Source organism: Coturnix japonica, chromosome 3 (assembly GCF_054131305.1).
Source record: "Coturnix japonica strain WE chromosome 3, WE-NBRP24, whole genome shotgun sequence".
NCBI lineage: Eukaryota > Metazoa > Chordata > Aves > Galliformes > Phasianidae > Coturnix > Coturnix japonica.
Window position 1 is genome coordinate 53,541,823 of NC_140665.1, and position 21,715 is coordinate 53,563,537.

The 21,715-nt window shown below is 38.5% G+C and overlaps 2 long non-coding RNA genes across 3 annotated transcripts in view; both read right to left on the bottom strand.

Annotated features, from left to right (window-relative positions):
* LOC107311703 (uncharacterized) overlaps positions 1 to 21,715 on the bottom strand; it is a 98,770-nt gene that overhangs the window by 39,271 nt on the left and 37,784 nt on the right. The gene's annotated exons all lie outside the window — the stretch shown is intronic.
* The window catches only part of LOC146761407 (uncharacterized), a 42,168-nt gene continuing 22,339 nt past the window's right edge, over positions 1,887 to 21,715 (bottom strand). Inside the window, exon 2 of the long non-coding RNA XR_014944832.1 lies at positions 1,887 to 2,307. This is a non-coding gene — a long non-coding RNA (uncharacterized LOC146761407). The remainder of the gene's footprint in view (positions 2,308 to 21,715) is intronic.

Below are 21,715 nucleotides of genomic sequence, written 5' to 3' on the forward strand. Positions count from 1 at the left end.
GAGGCATCAAGATGGGATGTCCCATCTCCAGTGGGACATTCAGATGGAGGAACTCAGCTTCAAGTGGGACAGATCAATGTTTGTTTGTTTGTTTTAAATTTAAAAAATGTAGTATATAGTATGTATATATTCAAACTGAAAAAAATGTACTTGTAATATATTATTTTCACTTAGATTTGTGCCCTCTTAGAAGATGTTTCTCCATTCAGCATTTGGATGCCACAAAATTCATAGCAGAGCCAGTGGCAAATCTAATATTGGCTTTGATGAGACCACAGCCATGCAAACATCCTAATTAGCAGCCACAATCAAAAGATGAAAAAAATAAACTGTGCCTAATCCTAATCACCTCTCTGACAACTAACAATTGTAACCTGTACTTGAACATGACTGATACTTCCAGGTCTCTTTGGCCCACAGTAATGAAAAAGCAATTTTTTTTTTCTTCAGGACTGGGTGATTCCCCAGAAAATCAACCTGCGGCTTCACACTGCTGCACTTGCTGCTGCAGGCTGAGCTGTCACCAGAGCAGCTGGAAGGCAGGAAGTGGGGAAGCTTAAACAATTCAGGAGCAATTCAGCTGCTCATAGAAATGTCTGAGGTCATTTTTGGCCATTGCACTTGCCTTCTCACTACTGCTCCAAAGGAGTCTGTTGGACATGAATCATATGTCCTATACCAACATGTTTATGTCCTTGATACACTCAGGTCTGGGCACCTGCATTGCTCTGCTTTGTGTCATGGAAGGTAGTTCTCATCCTTCTTGTTGACCTTTGTCCTGTATCTGGTCTCTTTCATAAATAAATCTACCCAGACCAAGGATCAAAATCCTGATCCTTGTACTCTGCCATTTTCACTGCCTTTCAGAGGCTACCACATAGGTCTCCAAGACTGAGAATATTCTCCTCACCCTTACCACAAAACCTTTATGACCAGTTTGGGATTTGCAGCATCTTCTTTGTATTTACTCATATATTTACTCAGTAGAACAGGAACAGCTGTTTCTGTTTTTTGATGATGCACCTGACGTATCTTTGGAGAACTTAAATGACAAATAAACAAAACTTGTTAATTATGTGAAAAGTTTGCTCACTTAAAATACAGTATGGGAGGGCAGCAGTTTTGCATAGGAATGTTTCTGATGAAAACTATCCATTTTGTAGGAAGGAAAATGCAAACAAATTGGTCACTGCAAACTAAAATATATATAGATATATATCTGAATTCAATTTACAACATAAATTTATTATTTAAAGAACATGTTGTAATAGCATTCCTGTGGTCCAGACAAAACAGTTTTTTGTTTCTCTTCTATCTCCTCTACTTCCCAGTTATGTCTGTCATTTGTATAAAATCCAAATTCCTAAAAAAAGCCACAACCGTGTAGGCACAGCAGTGAGACATTCTGGATTTTGTTCACATTCCTCCTTAACTCCGTCTGAAGTTGATGGGAGTTTAGCAAGTAATCTCAACAGGAACAAGATCACATCCTTTTTGTGGAAATGTTATGACCTTCTTCCATAAACTTGTTCATGTAGGATTTGTTTTCTTTCAGGCTGTATATATATGTGAGAGCTATTCCAAGAAAGGGATAGAGCAGGAGGGCTTACTTCTTTTCAAGTAATGACCACCTAATGAGTCTCTGTAAACTGATGCGGGATAGTATTCCACACAAATTTAGACACTAGGTAGTCTGTGGAGTCTGATTGCTGACAGTGCTGTTATGTCAACATGGCCATGATGTTGAAGAAAAAGAACAGAATTTTAAAAAGGCATGCTGAGAGTAGGCAGAAGACAACCAGGACCTTAAAGAATCCCTGGCTTTGAGACTGAGTAAATCCAGGTAAATGAAAGACAACAGAGGAGGAGGATTTAGTATGGATACCCATGTGTACAACCCTTCATGACCTCATGTACTCCTGGATGTATATGTACTACCTGAATGGTGACTCACAAACCTCTCTCTTCACTTCTGACCTTTAGTCTACTGTCCAGTCTCATGTGTTTGACTGTTGCTCCAATATGTTACTATTATTCTCCAATACTTCAGTTCAAAAAGAAATCCACTACTTTTTCTTCCACAACAGATCTAGATGTTTTTCTTCTCCAGTTTTATTTCTAGTTGCTTTGCTTGTTGTCTTCATGCAGCTTCAAACAGGCTTCTTGCTTAGGATCATTGTCCTCTGAGTGTTTTACTGTGCAATTTTTTCCTCTGTGACTCAGTATTTCATATCTTGCTGCTTTCTTGAAGATTCCACAATTTCAGAGACAAGAAGTTTTCTCTTGAGTCAGGTCCTTATGTATAAGCTTTAAGAGAAAAATAACAGTTTTCTTTAAAGTACAGAAGTGTTTGGTTCAATGCCTCATTAAGTGGAATAGGCAAATGTATAATATGCGCTGTTCTGTGAACAATGCTACATCAGTCACAGGAGATCTCAGTAGTTTCTTAGGGCCACAAATTTCCTTGGACTTCTTTAACACTAGCCCCTCCCTACACATTTTCCAACTATTTCCTGTTCCTTTTCAGGGTGACTGACCCTTCGTACATTTTAGGTATTCTCATTAAGTGCATTACTGAGCCCATATCTTTTAAAATGTTAGAACAAAAGACTTCCCTAGAGCTTTCTAACTGTTCTGGCATGAAGCATGTAACACTAAGTGCATTTGCACTCTCAGCTCGGAGCCTGTGCATCATGAAAATATCCTTCTGGCATTTTTCAGAGTGAGATATCAACGGAGAGCTCCAAAACAAGATGATTGAAGTCTGTTCTTCAGTTTAACTGAGATTAATAGCTGTTCACAGTTGCCACTTCTAGAAAACTGTTCTGAATCCTGACACATTCAGTTCTTGATTCCTGCATGTGTAGAGGTTCCATTTGCTGTCTGAGATAATTCAGTACACAGTGGGCACCCCCCTACACTCTCCCAGAGCAAGTTTTAGGCCAAGTGACTCCAGGACTGCTAAAAATAAATATGGCACTAGCTTCTGGAAAAGAGGAAAAATGTTTAGATGAGCTTTTGTTAGCTTGAAGACTATGCTAATAACCTTTCATCCATGTCCTGAGGATTTTGTCAGTTGAAGACTGATTAACTTCATATGGTAACAGGAGTAAGAATTTCCCTAAACATGGATGCAGAACAATATCTGTTAAATTATATTGTATTTAGAGGATATAAAACCATTTAAAGGTGCATTTATTCACCTTTCCATCACCAACTTTGATGTTGCTCTCCCTTCTGCCCTGTTTTTATCTCTCTGTGCAGCTGTAATATCAGCAAAGACAATGATCTTTTCAAATATGGAACATCTAGTACCTCTGGAGTACTGTAAAAGATGTTTAATTCGGATAGTAACTAAATAAAAATAAATCAAGAATTAATCTATGTACTGTACTTCCCACTTCCCATTCTCCTGTCCTGGCCACACCTACTGTAACCAAAGTGTAAATAGCAATAATAATAACTTATAGCAGCAATAATGAGGTCATCTGGCTGTATCTATGTCCACAGACAAGTTTACTGAATGCAGTTATGAATCTTCTTTCCTCAAAGACCATTCTTTTCTTTGTAGAGATGCGCTCTGATGGCTGGCTAATGTCCTCTTGCTGCAATCAAACTGGGAGCAATGTATAGCGAGAACCTGGTATGTTTATAGTGTTAATATTGGTTCCTCCTTTGTCTGCCATGGGTGTCTAAAAAAAGACGGAGTGATTTGCCCTCTGGGAACTCCCATTCTCCTCAGCTGACTATGCAGACAGACAAAGTTGCCTAGCTCAGACAAAGATGACTGCATTGACGGGCATATAAACCAAGCAAGACAAATCCCACCCTAGCCATCTAGCTCTACTGATAGTTTGAGATGCTCTTTGTTTTTTCAGCACAGTCACCATAACAGACAGGCTCAATATATCTTTTTGTTTCCCTTTTTGCTTTCACAACACAGAACATACTGCTGACAACACCCTAAATAATGACAGATACAAGGCTGTTATCATGGGGACATGGCTGAATTCCCCTTGGCTCTCAGAGAGCTCAGTGGTTGATTTGTCATAGTCTCACCTTACAGGAAAAATCACCTCTCAGAAAGGTGTGGAATGGCTGCTTGTACATCTGGCAAGACACTTATTTACAGAAGTTGATTATTTTTTACACCAGGACATGACAGTGGATAATGCCTATACTGCAAACAGCTGGCATTGCTCACATGCTTCCAGCCTCGACCTTTGGCCAGTTTGCTATACAAACCTGTGGACTTAAAACTTTCCTATCAGCAGTGAGCCAAAGTGTCATAAAGCACCTTGCCATAAAAAACTATGCACAACAGTCCAGACTCTCAGTGGTTAAAAGAAGTTCATCAGAGTTCAGGTGTGGCCTCTCAGGAGTGCATGCAAGGTTGTTAGTCCTGCTGCCACCCCAACAGGGCTCTGCAGGCTCTCCAAGGCAGTCCTCCAGTCAAGGCTGGCAGCTGCAGAGCCCATTGGGCACATTAATGCCTGCTCTCTATTTTGCTTCTGCAATAGCTTATCCCTGCCCACCCTGTAAGATTTCACTGCTCTGACTCCACTGTACTATGCTATTTTTAATTGTTTTCTGTTGCTGTTATGCAGGTCCAGGAAAGATCAGCTAAGACTAGAGACATTGTTTGGGAGTTTTTTTAGCATATCCCTCAGGTCAGATGAGCTTTCAGTCAACCTGTCACTGTAATTGTACTGATCCTGTAATTTCTCTTCCTTGTTACTACCTACAACATTGCTTTTATTTATTCTGTGATTATCGCTTACATTCATCACATTCTATATTGAAGTAAAAAAAAAAAAAAAAAAAAAAAAAAGGAAGGGAAGGGAAGAGAAGGGAAGGAAAACGGAAACAGATCTGTTCTTAAAATGTGATTGTTTTGCCACATTGTGAATTGACATTGAAAAGCAATGTCCCTATTGCTTGATGTCTTTCAGTCATTAGAACATCAGTTTTTAAAGGGTATGTTGGCTGGAATGACAGCCAAGGTTTCCTACTGTGGTGTGACAAGTACAAGTAATAACATATCAGGATAACTTCTAATGATCTCCACTGTCCTTTGCTTAGAAACTCTTGGAACAAATAAGATGTGAGTATATTTGCAATGCTGAATTCAAGCCTCAGTTTGCTTCTAATTTTTTAATGAATTTGATGAATATTTCTCTAGTTCAGCCAAGGGACTTTCTGCGCACTGATGAAATTTGGGTCACAGCACAAGCGTGTTCAGTGGTTGGACTTGTTTTATTGGTTCATGCTGTGCTGCCTCTGGGTCTCATCTGTGCTAACCTCAGCCATGACTAGGAATTAAGTTCAAAAAGAACATGGAAGGGAGACAGAGTTCAATTGTGTCACAGGAAAAATTACTTTTCCAACCCAACCCAGAAATTCTCCTCCTTTTTCAGGAAAGTGAAAAAGAGAATAAGTTGCACTGCTTCCTAGAACAGGAGTGGTCATCCATTCTATTTTTCTGTGACAACATCCTTACTCATTATACATAACTTTTTTATATACAACAGTTCCCTTTTCTCCTGCAGAGATGCCAAGTTATGTGTACATACTGATTCCCTTGCCTTTTTGTGTTTTTCCTCCATCATTTTTACTGGCTTTTCTTGATATCTGAAGGAGCAATCCTTCTGGCATCCAGAGAAGCTGAAGCACCATTGCAAGGGATGAGCAGAAGTAAAAGGAAAGACAAGTGGGAAATGTGGGAGATGTCTGCTTTGATGACACCCGCTCACCTTGAGAACCTCTATCCACCATGGTCAGCTGTAAATCTACTGCTTCAGTGGTATTACACCATCTAAATTCATCTGTACATTCTTCTTGGTAAGGAAGTTCCCTGTTTATAATGTCTGCAAGTACTTCTTGAGAATCTCCTGATAAAATCCAGTGATAGGAAGTATGCTTTAGCTTTCAACTGACATGAAAGCTGCCATTACAAGTGAAAACAAAGTCTCATTCATGGATGTTCACAAGAAGAAACAAGACAAATTAAGAGCACACAGTTGAAAACAAGAGGACTGTTATTTCACTCAGTGTGATTAGTTTTTGTTGCTGTTGCCTGTACATACTCAGAGTTTATGATCTAAAAGATAACTAAATGTTTACAATGCAGCCTAGTCATTAAAACTGCCTAAAACATAATTTTGATGAAGTTATGCACAGCTCTGTGGTAAGCAGCCACTGTAAGACATGAAACTTTGTTTTTACAGCTCAAGTATCTGTTTTCTGACTGCTCTTTAGCCACACAGTAAATTCACACTGTATTGTAATGGTTCGTCAGTAGTGTGGATTTTTGGCAGTGTGAGAATTACACAAGTGGTTGTTTTTTCAGTACTGAAACATGAATGGCATGGCAGTTCTTGCCTGCTGAGGCATCTATGCCAATCAAATGTATGCAGCACCAGTTCATGGATAAAAATAAAATGAGAAAGTCATCACTTCTTTTGTCATATTTACTTTGACTGAACAGAATGATTTAAATCCATGACCTTCAGTGTCACAACAGAGATTACTTAAGCAATGCCATTAGCTAGTGTAAAAGGAAGGTGTTACATAGCAGGTAGACTAGCAAGGAGCACAAGTATTTTATAAACCCATCCAACCAGAATATTTTTATGTCCTGAAAAGACACTGACAGTTTCATTAGAGTGCTATTTTATACTCATATAATGAGTTTTAACATATCTTGGGTTTGAGAGGGAAGAGGAAGAATGAGGTGTTTCCCTACTTAGGAATAAAGGTTTTTTTCCCTCATATGGTTTCACTGATTGAAGAAAAACAACATCTGATAGGAAGTAATCCTGGGCAGAGTCCAAGGGAAATTTGGTGTTTCAAAAGTCTTGCAGGCAATGCAGAATTCTCACGAGAGCATCATCCAGGCCAGACACCCATACCAATGTTTGTCTGCGGTCCTCTGGTCATTACAGTGACTCAGGGAAAGACAAGCATGAAGATACTCCAAAAAAATTCCACTCAAGCTAGGCTAATAAGATTTTCTGTAACTTTAGATTGTGGACATCAAAGAAAAATACTGATTAGTGATGCTAAACTTCAGTACTGTTTTTATATGTTCCCTTTACCAACTGAATTCTAGTGCTGCAAGTTCCCAAGGAGATTTATGGCAGAGGCAATGGAGATTAAGAAATAATTGTATTCTACTCATTATCATTAATGAACAAAAGTGCTCAAACTTGTCTCTGATAAAGGCCTTGTTTGTCTAAAGCAGGGTCTAAAAGGAAGCAAAGGTCACACAGTTGTTAGGTACATCATTGCTCTGTGCACAGTAAGGATAGGAGTGAAGGAAATACATGACCTAGCCAGCCTGTGATATCAGCTTCCACCTATTCCCCAAAAACCATCCTCAACTGCCAGCCCCTCTGAGTATTTGAAGGGCATGAGTTCCTAACAGATAGACTTGTGGGATCTGTCTTACATTTCTGAATATTCCAGAGGGATTCAGACTGCTTTTTTCCTGACTAGACTCTTTAGTTTTTTTTCTTTAACTGTTTAATAGTCCTTTTCCAAAGAAAACCTGGTGTGTATGTTAAAGACAGAATTACAATTAAGATATATTTAAACTGGAAATTGCGGGCAAACATATCAATTGAAAGCTCTCAAGAAAAGAGTTAAAAAAATGATGTAAAATGCAGAACAAAACAGCTATACAAAGAATGTTAGCTGACATAATTGACAGAAAGCCATCCTCACTGATGGAGTCTGCCAACAACAGGTGATGTAAGAGCTGGCAATGAATAAAGCTGTGGATGTGAATGTGGTGTCTGGCAGTATTTCTTGAGAGATGTTCACAGCATAGCACTTTGAGACATAGAGAACACCATTACAAGGAGATGCCTGAGGGTAAGCCTTCACTGTTTGACTCCTATGACCAACAGGAAACATCTCTGGCATGTTTCTTCCTCCTACTTTTTTACATCTGTCTTTGACTGGATAGAGTATTGTAACTAATGTACAGTGAACAAAGTCTGTGGAGTTTATTCCTTCCTCCTCAGTTGTTTGCCCCATCCTTCTGCCAGTATCCCACTGTAAGGTGGAAAAAGGTGGCATGAAGTAGAGCAGGGAAAGCAAAGCATGCCTGAGCCACAAGTGATTGCCGTGCATTGCCAAATGCTAGTGCTCTGTTATCAGTAATAAGAAATGTAGCATTCAGAGAGTGAATGCACATCACCCTCTCCAGCTCCCACTGTGAGAGAGGTGAACATTTTGTAGCCACCTCTCATGGATGGTGGAGCCTCACTGAGTCCCATGAGAGCTTCTCTGAACAGCAGTAACCCAGCTGTGTCACCTGTGGCTAGGGGCAAGACTACTGAATCTCAATTCAGTTGCGCTTTCAGCATCCATCACTCAGAGTCGCTTCATCTTCTGTTGCCTGGTGTGACCATGTGCACAAAATGCTGGGGCTGCAGCTTCTTTGTTGGGTCCCTGCTCAGACTAGCACATCTACATCTGACCAGGAGGGCCCATCGTCATCCTTTCCTCTTGCTGGCATGCTCTGTGTCATGTTCATTGATTAACAGTTCTTCCTGGCTTTCCTGCCCTTGAACAGTGCTGGGCAAAGTCTGCAGTCCCCGTCAGGTCTAAGCCCTGCCCGGGTGTGCTCATGGCCTAGTTGCTCTCAGCATGCTTGATGAGTAATCCTAGACTCCTTGTCCAGCCACATAGAAATGGAAACCAACACTTAGATGTTTTATGGGGAAGTAGAAAATTTCTCTGAATTTAAGTGAACTGAAGGATAAGGTGTCTTTGTCAGCGATTGAGTCAATGTATCCTTACAATAGAGTCTAAGGCATGAAAACCTGACTGGTTGTATGAAATGAGATCATAGTTCGTCCCTATTTTGAGAAAGCATATTGACATAGTGAAAAATAGCAAAGACCAAATTAATGTGCATTACTTGGCGAGCACAGCAGACAAGCCAGACGGATATCCAACGTGCAGCCATCCAAATGGCAGCCTGCATAAACCTCTGCTGCTAGGCAGGAAGAAGAGGAACTTGGGCAAATTCTTACCAGGCATACACTCAACAACTGCTGCAAATCTTCCACAGCAAAACACAGATTCCCTTGTGTAACACGCATTCCCTAGGTAAGACAAAGCAGCAGTAGCTCTGACTGGGGAAAGAGCTGTTGCCATGTGATTCCAGAGTGTTGCATGTGTAGCTGCATGTGTGCCTGTGAGATGCCCGATGGCACAGTTCTAGATTTTGAATAATTTAGATAAAACAGTAATTAGGGTCATATAAATATCACTGAGAGAGAAGATGAATTCTCTCCAGCTGAGTAAGCTCCCTTTGTACTGAACCACGTTGCCAGAATGCTGGAGCTGGAACAGCTCATGGGTATACATGTGTTCTTCCGTTCTTCTGAAGGAGAGACTTCAGTCCCTCAGCTGTTGAACTGGCATCTTTCATTAGCACTAGGTTTACTCTGAAAACAATCTGATAAGTTACCAGGATAAAAACCCTTCTGCAAACAGAGTACTAACCAGAGATTCCTGCCTGTAGAAAGTAACTTCTTATGAGAGTTGTTACCTAAAAGGTCTTAAGTCCATGACACACCTTCATGTAATTCAGATTCTTTCTTTTATTATTTAACTTTTATTATTTGTTTCTTACCTCAAGACTTTGTCAGTCAAATCTGCTTTGGTAAAATTATTCTGGGGGCACAGGAGAAAGAACATGCAAGCTGTTTGTAAACACTTAAAACAACAAGTGGCATTTCCCCTCTAGGAGAAATTCTAACTGTGCATCATGTGGGTCAGGATACTGCAGATTAAAGTAAATTTTTTCTCCCTCTAACAAATCCATCTACCAGAGAAGCAAAAAAAAAAAAAAAAAAAAAAAAAAACCACTTTCTGCAATTCTTAATTAATTCTTTATTCTCAATAGAACAAGGGGGAATGGTTTTAAACTGAGATGGAGGAGGGTTAGATTAGATATTAGGAGGAAATTTTTCACACAGAGAGTGGTGAAGCACTGGAACAGGTTGCCCAAGGAGGTTGTGGATGCCCAATCCTGGAGGCATTCAAGGCCAGGCTGGATGTGGCTCTGGACAGCCTGGTCTGGTGGTTGGTGACCCTGCATATAGCAGGAGGATTGAAACTACATGATCTTTTACGTCCTTTTCAACCCAGACCATTCTATGATTCTATGATTTGTCATGAGCACTCTCCTTGTGCTAACTTAAGAAAGTCCCATGCATCACTGTAAAGACCTTACACTGTCTACCTGAAAACGCCTCAAAGGCAGTTGAAAGGAGGAATGAGGCAGAGAAGAATATAGATTCCCTTAAGATATATGTTTGTTAAGAAATGCTGAAGACTTCTTCAGCATCCTTTATGTGGCACCAGCCATATGGTCTGTAACACAGAATGGTAGAACTGAAGGAGTTTGTAGACAGATGATGGGAAAGAGAAAAGACTTAGAAAAGCCTTTATATGTTACATAAATTGAAAAGCTTGGAATTGATGACAAGGAGAACATTGCAGGAAACAATAGAAGTCTGTGGGATAATGGAAGATCTAGAAATGTTAGGTAAGGAGTAGCACTCATGCACAACAGGAAAGGGAGCATTCAATGACTGAAGAGGCAGCGAACTCAAAACTGTCAAAGGTCATACTTTTTTCTCACCATCTGCGATGAGGCCAGGGAATCAAAGTACATACAGAAAATGAAAAAGGAGTGTTCATTCTTACCAATATTAGGAATATACTTTGTCTCTACTGGCATAGTATAGCACCACTCCATTACCCAATTCAGTTAGAAAAATGAAACAAAAATCTACAAAGAGACATCATAAACACCAAGTCCCACTTCACTTTTGTGTGCTTATATTCTCTGGGATTTAATAACTGTAATTTGAAGCGTGTCATTTGCATTGCTGCGAGGAAGAAATTTCTTTAGCTGAAGATAAGAAGCACAGCTCTATGCACATTCAGTGGCACAGCACATGATCTCCTCTTTGGGTCTGAATTAAATTAATTTTGATACTCTATCAGCGTACTGCAGTTCTCTTAGGAAGGTATTATTGCTTTAAAAAATAGTTTTATTTCTTTGAATGTTTATAGAAGAAATGTGCAGAAAGGAGACTGTTCACTCAATACCATAATTGCTACCAACAATAATCCCTTTTTTAAAGGGAAAAGAAGAGAGATAATGATGACTTTGGAAAGGATTTTCTGCATTTTCTTTTTTGAGAAAACATTTAGCAATAAATGATGTTCTCTGTGTACAGTGGGGAGACTGTGGAGTATTCTGATGACACTGTCAGACAGCAGAATCTGTCATCCTCTTAAATAATTTGAGACAGCTCTATTTTATGTATGTATGTATGTATGTACGTATGTATTTATTTATTTATTTATTTATTTTGTGGGCGAGAAATCAGTATACCAGCATCACAACAGAGAAGTAATTTATAGGAGATGGCCCACAATATTTCATAGAATAAAAAAAGACTTTGCAAGGTCTAGAGGTTGATGCAGGGGAAATAGAGTAATGTAAGCTTCACTAAGAAATTAAAAAATATTGTAATTGAGAAAGATTTTGCTTTTATCCTTTGCTCTGATAAAGCAAATCTTGCAGAAATGCAGCAAGATCAGAGCCTAATTGTACAAAGCACTGTACAGACCTGAAGAAAGTCTGTCACTGCCCTGGGGAGTTTTTTGGTCATTGGATGAAACAAGCACAGAATAAGGGGGGGGGGGGGGAAATTGTTATTATCTGACTTTTATAGGTTAGGGACTGAGGCACACTAAGATTAATAGAATGGATGAAACCTATGCTTGAACCAAGAGCTGAACCCAGATCTCCAGAGCCCTATTAAACACAAGACCAGCATTCATAACCTCAAACTGTGTTGTCAATGTAATGATCGCAGCTAAACAGAAAGCTTAATTCCAGGTCTCCAAAGAGCAATATTAGAGTATCCTTTTACATATTATTCCAGCAGCAACCAGAGACTCTGTTTCAGGTTTAGGACTCTGTTCTTTTGAGCAGTAGACAAAATTAACAAATTAAATACTCTTGTCTGAGCAAATGATCAAATACAACAAGCAGGATAGAACAGATACTTGTATGGACAAATATCAACCAGCATGATTTTGAAATTTTTAGAGCTGAATGAGTGTTCAGCTCTCCTGTTACTTTTTTCATCCTGTCCTCTAAAAGGTAGAGGTTAGTGTGCTGTCCTGTAAGTTTGTTATGCTTCTGTCAGTAAATATGGGTTAAAACAGAGACAGATACTCATGAAGTCAAAATATAAACAATGTTGGAATTGCTTTGTTGTGGTCATGTTTGCTATTTTATCATATTTGGGATGAAAAAAGAGAAAAAGTAAGGGTGTTTTAATGAAGATACAGCCAAGGTTGTCCCTGATTTTAATGGATGTTCATACAGAAAGCTAACCAGTGTCAACTACTTGGATTCCCTTTTCTGCTTAGTGTTCCCCTCTTAGTACCTGAAACACAGCAGTAACATACAGCTTCAGCCACATGCTTCTTTACATTGTGAGGTATAGCACTGTGCTGAGGAAAGTTATTTTTACTCTGCCAGATCCTAGTAACTGAAGAGGCTCAGAAGACCCTCTACCTAGGGTCCCATGGGGGTCTTTATGTTGTGGGGGTGAAAATAAAGGAGCTTGCAACACCACAGGTGCAAGACCCATTACCCTTCATTGCATGTTATGAGAAAGTATATCCACAGTAGTCTCTAGAAGTCAGATTTCACCAGATTCTAGTTATTTACCTCTTATCTCACTCTGATGTTCAGTTTTTCCTAGAACTGCATGTTGATTTTGCGTCTTCCAAACATGTTTACTGCATACGTCAGCCTTAGCGCAGCAAAAACTTTTCACCCCCTCCCCCATCCAGTCTGGCTAATGGCAAAATTGTTTCAGAGTGGGTGAAAAATTCAGCTTCGGTCACTGGAGATTCTCACATTACCATACGCTACCAGCGTAATGAAAATTCATCTCAGGTTGTGGAACACATTGAACTGCTGAAGTCAACAAAACACTGGCAGGGAATGTTCTTTGAGGTTATCTCTAGATTGAATCTGCTTGGACTTTTGACACCTACTCAGCAGTGTCTATTGGCATGCAACAAACATCAAAATGCTGAAAATGTTTTGTCAGTAACTATTTTTTTCCTTGGTAAATGTCTTAGCTTCCTGAATTCTTTTCCTCTCTCTTTTTATTTAGCATTTGGATGCTCAACTGTAATCATGTAACAGGCAGGAGGTGATATTTTTGGGAAAGAGATACAACTTGTGACCTGAAGAAGTGCTTATCTTTCTGTAGGAAGGACAGAGGTTTCCATTTAAATAGACTTTCAGTCAGTTCTGTGCCTGCTGTATATTAAGTTGTCAGTAGTTGCTACTGTAATTTTATGTGCATTTATTTTACATAATTATGACCTCTAGTTTTACCTTCTTTTAGGAAAACAAGTCTTTTTTTTTTTTTTTTTTTTTTTGAGAAACTCTATGCTTATGCATTATATGTACATGCATTATTTTAAATACTCAATGTGACAACAGTGCTTCAGCTACTTTTCTCTGGCTGTTTTGCAAAAACAACACAAGCAATACATACACATCTACATTTGCACTCAAAAATATTTTTCAAAATTCTAGTGTCAAAACATATGTATATGTACATATTCAACTCTTGCAAAGTAATCAAGATATATACATCTCTCTCTCTCTCTATGTGTATATATATTTAAATCAGCGGTGAATATGTATGAGCAACTGAAGCAGTACCATACAAGATGTCAGCTTTACAGCTCTCTCTTTACTTCTACTCAGTTTATACAAAGCATTTCGTGGAAAACTGTAGAAGTGGAAGTCATTTCTCATTGTAAGTTGTAGCACATGGCTGCCTAAAGCATATAACCTTTCACACAAGCTTATAATTTTAACTTAGTTTGGAGGTTAAGAGTGTAAAAAAAAAAAAAAAAAAAAAAAGTCAAAAAAATTAAAAAGAAAAAAAAGTGATATGTATAAACAAATGGCACTTCTCATGTATACAAAGGCTCTAAATAAAGCCTGTTGTGTGGGAGTACAAATCTACACACAGAAACAGCACATCCTAAGTGAACATATGCAGACTCACACCTACAAATTGTATAATCTCAGGCAGAGACTGGTGACATTTTCCAGAACATAGTTTTATTACCTCAACCATTATCATTCTGCTTCAAGAACTACAGTTCATCACTCACACAAAATACTGCCATACATACTCTACAAATCTGTCTTGCTGTCCAATTTTGTTTTTACACTTGTTTCATGCATTCCTTAAAGTCTAACACAAAGTATTTCAAAAGTAAACAGATAACAGAGATGCATCTTTTTCTGACTGTAACATCCCAACAAAAAATTTAAGATACAATTTTAACAGAGCAGACAAAATATTTAACCTTCAGTTTGATGCTGTGAACACACAGACATGTTTCCAAGGAGGAAAGCAAGACTCTTTGTTCTGAGATCCTGAGACCTGATATATAAAGAAATCAAAGTAAACTGGAAAATAGTCTCTAACATATGCATATATATATGTGTGTGTACTGTGCTGATCAAGTGAAAAACAAGGATATTGTGGAGGTAATAAAGGAAATATTGTGGTGACTTTCATTTTCCACGACTGGTTAAATTTAATATCACAGAAGGAATACAAAAAGGATTTAGCAGCAGTCAAGAATATACTTCTTACTAAGAATAATTATAGCCGTAGATCTCACCTAAAATGTAATTAAGCTGGAGAATAAGAGATGAACTTTGTGAAAGTTTTAAGATTCATCATATATCTCAAATGAGTTTAGTAGCATTCCCATGTTACAGCACTAACACAGGACAAAGCCTTTTGGTGCACAGGGTTGAAGAAACAAAGACAAGTATTTAAAGTAAGTACCACAGCTTCATGTGGTACTTCTTCCTTTAGTCCAGCCAGCATTACTGTAAGAAAGTATTGTACCCAAGCCTTATTATCACAAAGACAGATGCAGTTCAGGATGAACCATACAGTACTGAGGCAGAGCAGAAGAGGAAATGAAGAAGCATACCATGCTTGGTGAAATTTTTATTGAATTGTAATCTGTATTACTTGTCCCTGAAGAACATACTGCTGTTTCAAGACCTGATCTCATCAGGAGGGTCTTAGACCAAAGAACCACTTAGCATATACAGACCTAGATGTTGGCCCCTCCAAGCCAAGGTGCACACAGTTCTCAGTTTCTGCGCAGAAAGCATTTCTTTTGGTCATGAAGTCTGGCTCTATTCCACGTAGCAATAATGTCTGAAGATTTTTCTCCTGCTGTGTTAGCTTACTTGGTCTCCGGAACAATGAGTGGCAAATGCGTGATTATTTCACTATAATGGTTCACTCTCCACCTTCCTACTCCATTGTAGTCATGTACCCTATTACTGTTTTGATTTTTACTTGTTCTCGTTCTTATCCATTTTCCTCATATTTTAATTGATTTTTCCCCCCTTCCTGTTTCCTTCCCTAGCAGAGTAGGGACACACTGCTATTTTACTTTATACAAAACTTCCAAATACCCTCTATTTGCAGAGTTTTCTATTTAGTAAGAAGGGGGAAGTCAGCCTTCCTTATTACAGCTTCCATTAATTGTGCTTTAACAGGTCACAGGAAGGCTCATGATATGCGCACAAAGTTGACTATAAATCATAAGTAATGGAGAAGAAATCTCATGGAGTCTTCTAGAGGTAAGTGATTATAGCAGTAAAGTATCATCTTTGCAAGAAAAATTGTATAATAATAACTTTGTGGGATTTAATATTACTGCTGTAACATAGAGATGAGCACTTGGGTGCATCAAGAGCTTTAATAATGTATGTGTAGGTGGCAAATTACCCATAAAGAATCTAACTTTCAGACAAAGTTTATTTTCTATTCTCAAAGAAAACCTAAGCCTTTTTCTGGATTTCATCTCATACCCTATACTCATGACATCTAGCAGGAGTACTGGAATTGGAGTGTTCTGACCACTTCTCTGAGTATTCCTCTCCCCCGTGAGCTTTATGAATTCCTATGGAGCTAGGGGATTAAGTACTTTTATTAGTGGTATATTGGTACAGAATTACCTGAACTACATACAGATCAAGGACCTGCACAAGTCTACAAGCCAGCATTTATGTATTCTGTACCAGAGGAAACTATACCAGAATTACTTTGATGCTTGATGAATCAAACATGAATATGAAACACATAAATGAAAAGGAGGCCTATGATTCAGTCTTTTTTCCTACTAATACTTTGTTCAAAGTAATACAGTATCCAGTATCAGTAACTAGTTTCCTGCACTCTCTGCTTCACCCACTGATCATCTGAGTCATTTGGTGTCCCCTGCTCTGTCTTAGATCATTCAATCACTTCATGTTAAGGGAACACTAACAGTTATAGAGGCAAATTTTACAAGAGAAGAAAAAATGTTCATGCTCAATAAAGCGCAGATATCTGTCTAGAAGGACAACACCACCTGTGCAATGGGTTGTTACAGCTGTTGCTTTTAACTGACAGCAGACTTATTCTTTGTATTAATAGAAAATAAATTACTTCAAGCTCCCAATAAAGGGAAATCTCTTCTCTCTCTCAAGCATTCCTGACCCTCCAATAGAGCTGTACTCACCCGTTCATTGGTTAAGGGCCAAGATTTTTTTGCAGTCACCTGACACAAATACTTTGTTCTATCTGAAGTGATTTTGGAAAAGACACAATGTTCAAATGTGGCAAGACTGCAAGATATCAGTCTTTTACATAAGTTTCAGATACGCAAGCACTTTGAACTTCTGTCTCTTTCATTTCCTTGAAGCTTTCCACCTCATATAACCCCTTGTCTCTTCCTGCTCAAGTTCCTGATCACTAAAGCTTCTTGTTTGAACCAGATCTTTCCCCAGCCTTGGCTATGGGGCTCCTTACAGTGGTACCGTCTCTTTAGTCAAGCAGCAGCAAAGCTGTCAGAAACTAAATCTGTTACAAAGCACCAGGCTGCAAAACCTATTGCATTGCTTCCAAGCAAGGCACCCCAGTCTTCCAAACAACTTTCCCTTTTGTTGTTGTGCAATTGGAAATGCAGAGTTAATTCCATCAATTATTACAGAATCAAACCACAGCTGTGCTCTGTAGGTGAGTCTGGCAGGAAATTTATATCTTGGCCTTAAACCTATACTGTTAGCAGAAACATAACATCAGAAGTAGATTACATAAATAAATAAATATAATCCATTATTTTACTATTTTAAGTTGCAGAACTGAAAAACTCTCAACAGTTAACTCTTTTCTGGATCCTTGCATAGTATTTCACAGTAAAAAAAAAGCCTTTTGCTTGTTATAAAAAGAAACACATTTGTGAAGATCTTGAAAAAAATAACTCATATGCTAGCTATTTTTCTCAGGATTATCATTCTGAATATTTTATATGTGGAAAAACAATAAGCAAATTCATTCTTCTATAAGCATACAACATACTGGGAGAAAATGAAGGCATTTTATTTGGCTTTTTCTATTTGTTTCTTTATGGTGTACAACAGGAAGTCCTGGAATGTATTAACATGATCCTCAAACACAAGACCTTAAAAACACTAGAGGATCATTATGAAAGACATTCTCAGTAGTTCAAAATCCGTGCCTACATCACGTACAGTAAATCCAATATAGTGTAAGTTACTAAATATAATGAACTTCAGAGGCTTGCCAAGCTCTTAGTGCTCTGTCTTTGACAGGCTGATTTTGTTCTTGTCTGCTGCTATGGACCTTACTGTGTTTATTGATCTCAGATTGTCACCGTGAGGTCAAATTACAGTTGCATGGAGCAGCAGCTTCAAGCCAGTCTGAAATTAAAACTAAAGCAGTACAGCAGGACAGAGCGTCAGTGCTGTTGTCCACCAAGATCCACAAGCTCCATGGTTCTGACTACCAGAACCAGCCAACTCCCAGGTGAAGATCAATCTATTATTTAAACGGGATGATATGGGAAATTTCTTTCCATAGTTCTTCTGTTGCAATCACATAATTATATTCATCCTGGCAGCAGCCTTTCTCTGAAGGGTTCCAGACCTTTCTTTGATGACTTGATGATTATAAGACCTAAAGCAAGGCAGTTCTCTGAAAGTCATTTACTCTTCCCTGTAAGCTGCTGGGAGCAAAATGGAAACAGGAAGGATGTTTCCTTAGGGGCCTTCATTTTATGGTGGATATAGTTTTTAAAGATTCAGGGTTTAAAATCTGAAGCACAGAACTCCCTCAAGCAGATCTGATCTAGCATCTCCTGAGAGCAACGCCTGAAATTTGAGTCATAATAAGAACTTCTGGACTTTCCCATACCTACCTGATTTCAGAACCAATAGCAGAAAATATTCTTGCCTAAAACATGCAATCAGACTTTCAGAGAGCATCTAATGCCTCCTTAAAGCTGAAAAAACCCAGCAGAAATAACTGCGCTTGCAGGTATCTGTCATCTAGGAGTGCTGGTTGTAAATATGAAAATCTCTTTTGTTCAGAAATTCCTTGTGTAGGATTTGACTTATATACATAAATGGGATCAGAAAGAGACCTGGCCAGAGTCCTCAGAAATCTTAACACATCTTCCTTGCTCTTTGCTTCTCTGCCGTTGTTCTGAATGATCACTTCATACACATCTAGCTTCAGCATTTAGTTGCCTGAATACATTACCACTCCTGTCTTCCTGACTCTCCCCCTGCCAGAAGTTACCTCTCATTCTACCTGGAGGCTCATCTGCAGTCAGCGGTTGCCAAACAATTCAGCCTGAGTGGTTGGGACCTCTGGATGGGGACAGACCGAAGTACAGGCCTCTTCCCCAGCCCAACCAAAAGGCTTAGAAGTGTATAGAAATAGATGTTTGTTTAATGAGACATTTTCATCAACTTTTAACCACTCTTTTTAAGATTTATAGATCAGAGGTTTTGTAGACTGTGAAATGACTGAAGATTTCCTCAGTGATGGTTTTCTGATGTAAAGTAAAAAATAAAATATCTTTTTTTGAAAAAAGAGCTTTTTTAATCCAAAAATGACTTTTTTTTTTTTTTTTTTTTTTTTTTTTTTTAGTTACTGACATGTTCTCTGGCAATTTTAAAATGGAAAAACTTTTTTTTTTTTAATGGTTTCCATTCAGTTTCCAGTTTTGATTACATTTCTATCTGGATTGATTTTTATGTATGAATAGTAATTGCTTTAAAAATACCAGTTCAGGATTCAAATGTTCTTTACCACTCTCTGCATAATCAAATACTTTTTGTATCCTAACCTTAACGGAGGGAGTCAAATGATTAAATAGATTTGAAGAAAGAGCATGCACCTGGCTATATATAATAAGACAGTGTTGATGATGTACATTCAGTAGGGAAGTAATAATGTGCATTAGAATATTATATTCCCTACCTATTGGCTGTGTTTTATTTCACCTGCAAATAAAAAAACATGGCAGGAGATACATCTTGCACAGCTCCTGAACTGAACACCTAGTTAAGCCTAACTTGTGAAGCATGCAGTGCTGCTGTGCTGACTTGGCTGTTCACAAACTGTCAGGAGTGAAATCCCATCATTGGATGGAGAAATGAATTGAAGCCCAGGGGCTTATCCTGGCCTATTTTCCTGCAAAAAGATGTCTTTTCACAGCCTTTTCTATCACTAACCTCAAAACTGAAATCACTGGGAAAAGTTAAATTCAGCATCTCCTGCAACTTCTGTACCACAGTGTACTACTAACCACTTCTGTTCTGTCCTGTATAGCTGCACCACATGGGGCTGAGTTGCAGTCACCTGACACATAGAGGTGAACATATGAGATTGGATGTATGAGGAGCCAACACAAGCATTCATCCTATGATCAAAGTAAACTTGACAGGAAATATTTTCCACATTCAAAATATGGCACTTTAATTAAAAAATAAATCTCATGCTGGGCCGTTTCCTCTGCCCCAGCATTTTCTGATTCTAGGCCAAAATGTCAAATTGCTTTTGGTTTCTTTGTTGTAAAAGCAGAGTGCAAGGAAGAGATTGCACAAGCAACTGGGTTCCCATGCCTTATGCTTTTTCAGTTTTGTAGGTCAATTCATTTCTTATAGTTAAGTGACATTTCATTAAAAATCCAGACTTTTGACTGGCATTCATTTAAATAAAACTGCAGACCCAATCATTACTGTTGAAAATCATGATGCTGGCTCTTCTGTTCCATCCAGAACACCTGAGAATGACATCACCAAGTACCTAAAGGACCTAACATCATCATAAAATTGAATTCTACCTCTTAGTGTAAAAGTACATCATCATTATTTCTGTGTTCTCTAAAGAAAAATTGATTTTTTTGTGCCTACTGTGGATGCTGCAATGCTATTTTAGAGTAATACTTTTATTCCTATAGCGGTTGATTGCTTTGACCCTAAAGTCCTCCTTGCAGTGGTGCTGACTTGCAGAATCACAGTTCATTCACATCTTCTTGCTAGAGAATAATAATCTGAATGCAAAACTTGCTACAGCAGCAATATAAAAAATGAAATCAGAGAATATAAAAATACAAATAAAAGAAGCAATAAAAAGACAAAAAACAATAAATAAGACCTGAAAAATTGAAGCTAATGTGAATTTTACGGTGATTTTATATGCCACAAATTTTGACTATTACAATTCATCCCTGAGTTCACCTGAAAATCTTCTCTGGCTTCCTGTGAAGTTTCAGTGATAATAAAGACACTTGAAGTTACTGAATTCAAATAAGATTCTTGCATTATCTTTAATTACTTCCATGGAGCAAGAATATAGAGTGGAACCAGGGCAAGAGCTACAAAGGGATGGAAGTTTCTGTATCTCTCCTATTCCAGTTTTGGAGGTGTAACCTCTGCATGGCTGTGATTTAATATCAAACATATCCAAAGGAACTTCATGTGTTATAACAGTGTTCTTAAGTATCAGAAGTTTCCTCATTGGAAAAGAAAAAAGCACAACAAACCCTGACATTACCAACAGATCAGCTTGGACTTAATTTCTAGCTAGATGCCCATGCACACCAGTGCAGATGAATCTCTGTCTTTCCTCTACAGTTCCTGCCAGCCTTGCCTTCATCTGTCCGGAATTCAACATTCTTAGCATATTGCCTTGTATTGACTTGTCCTTCCATACCCACAAACCTGCTTTCTGCACCTTTTTCTGAGTTGCCTGACCTATCTACTTGTATCTATCCAATAGGAGAATCTGGACCCTGCTAAGGGCACAGGGCAATAAAATGTGAGAGCTGTGACTGGAAAATTCTGCTAAGGATCTAAGCCTTGGTCTCATAATGCTTTGCTGCTAATGGCAGCCATAATCTGACATCTAACCAAAGTGCCCTTTATTCTCTGCTCTGCGAGGGCAAGGTGAGATGATGAGCAAGATAAATGATAGACAACCTCTATGTGCCTGAGTGTGCTTGAGTACCTTAGCCCCTGACAATAACGTCAGAATTTGCTTGAACTTTTGAACTGTTTGAATCTTCAAACCAGGATGGAAAATATGTGATGCACAGAAGAAAATAGGGCTTTGGTGTAGAGCAAATTACAAGACCATTTAAGTCAGATTCTCTCCAAAAGCAGCACTTTTGCTATATCATATCATAATGGACCCAACGTCTTCCAACTCCTACAGTGTTTGGTCAGTCAATACATTATGTTCAC